The sequence below is a fragment of the Propithecus coquereli genome, unplaced genomic scaffold, assembly GCF_000956105.1.
Source record: "Propithecus coquereli isolate 6110/MARCELLA unplaced genomic scaffold, Pcoq_1.0 Scaffold341, whole genome shotgun sequence".
Lineage (NCBI taxonomy): Eukaryota > Metazoa > Chordata > Mammalia > Primates > Indriidae > Propithecus > Propithecus coquereli.
The window spans coordinates 2,923,250-2,925,162 of record NW_012149075.1 but is presented as its reverse complement, the minus strand read 5'-3'; the positions used below and the strand labels follow the sequence as shown (position 1 = coordinate 2,925,162).

Genomic DNA, 1,913 nt, shown 5'->3' with positions numbered 1-1,913 from the left:
AAAAAAAAAAAAAAAAAAAAAACAGCGTAACACTAAAGAGCCAGTCTTCCACATGACAACTCAATTGCCTATTTGAAATATTAATTCTAATTATCTTCAAAATAGACTGAAGTGCCTACATAGAGAATACAAATGATACTTCCAATCTACAATCATCCCCCAGCTCTAACTTTGGGATCTCACATCTCAAATATTTCAAAGGATAGAAAGAACCTTCACATGCAGTAAAGCATGTAACAAGCATGCTTGTTACAACATGCTTGTCAAAGCAACACTACAACACAAGGGTCCTTGCTGAGTTATCAGGATAATAACTGCCACCACCACCCTTAATCCTAATGACTGTCAAGCCACATGCTCAGAGCCAAAACACCATCATCAGCTCTCCATTCAATCTTTTTTACTTTGCAAGGAAGAAAAAGTAAATCTGTTCATTTCAATAAAATGAGAGTCATTTTGAGTTGCTAAGTCAAAACGGCAAATTTGAACTGAGCCCAGTGATTTGCGTCACCCCTCGGTCTAATTCTCTTGCTTCTTGTATAAATATTTCTGTGAATTTAATAGACATTTGCTTTTTCCCAATCATGTGATCTTTTATTTCTTCTTTTCCCACCAGCCTCCTCAGGAATCAAGCCTGTGCAAGGGAAAAAAAAAAAGCTTCTGTATATTCCTTCAGCAAACATTTTATTGAGTAACAATCAAATGAGTTAATACATGTAATGCAGTTAATATAGTGTCTGGCACATAGAAAACACTCCATAAATGTTTATATTAGTTCAACTAAGTATGAAATACCCTTCTATATATTTCTTCTATTGCATGCATTTAAGAAATGCAATAGAAAAATAAGTCAGTGGGAATAAGCACCTATTCTAAATATACACGTCAGATCTTCCGAGAAGTGAAAAAGCCTCCAAATCAGTGAGTTACAACGACTCCCATGGAAAATATTTTCCCGTGGAAGATGATTGTGTACAGTGTTCCTTCCTACATTATAGCTTATATCTTGGCTACTGGAAATTGAGGGCACATTTTGTTTCCCTAGTGCCTAGAACAGTTTCCAGTACTTAGTCGGCACTTAGAAAGGCTTGTTTAATGAACAATTGCTTAATTTGTACCTTTTCTATATTTACCAAAAAAACTGCAGTGAGAGAGAGCACAAATACAAAGTAAATACATACCAAGGAATTCAGGGCTTTATTGGTGGGTCCTAAATTTGCTTCAGATATTATTTTTAATAAAAGACAGAGGAATCAATTTTGGCAAGAATCCAGATACCCTAGCATGATAGCTTTCTTATCACATTTAAAGGGATATCTGCCAGTAACTACATTTAAAGAACTATCTGCCAGTACTAAAGGAAGGAAGCAAAGATACAAATTCTGAGAAATGCCAGAAGATACCAGAAGCACGGGGAAAAAAATTTAACAGGTCAAATTAAATGGCGAAGGGCAGATTTTATTCAGATTTTATTCTTGAACTTTATTTTATTTATGAGGAAGACTGCTCTTAGTTCCAGCATTAGAGCAAACGTAACAGAGGTAAAGGTCTGAAAAAGGGCAAAATGTTTTACGATTTGGATTTGTCTATTTAAAATCCCCCACCTTTTTTGGGAATTAAAACCTGCATTCTTGCCCGAGGCAAGTAATCAAAGGAGCAGAAAAATGTTCTTTGTTTTCTAGTATCTTAAACCACAGAAGACAGCTCCACAGAATTGTCTGGAGGTCATGAGATCCTCTCTCTTCAGCAGAGATAAGGCGGACCAAAACTACCAACTACAGTTAAGCAATAGCCCAAAGCCATGACATGTGAAACGAGTCACATAGAACTAAGCCCAACTGCTGAAAACCCCCCTTTAAAAAGCCCTGTGTAGGCCAGTGCGGTGGCTCATGCCTGTAATCCTAGCACTCTGG

General features: G+C 36.7%; 1 protein-coding gene across 1 annotated transcript in view; it reads right to left on the bottom strand.

Moving 5' to 3' along the window:
- The window catches only part of CLIC4 (chloride intracellular channel 4), a 130,587-nt gene that overhangs the window by 100,880 nt on the left and 27,794 nt on the right, over positions 1-1,913 (bottom strand). The gene's annotated exons all lie outside the window — the stretch shown is intronic.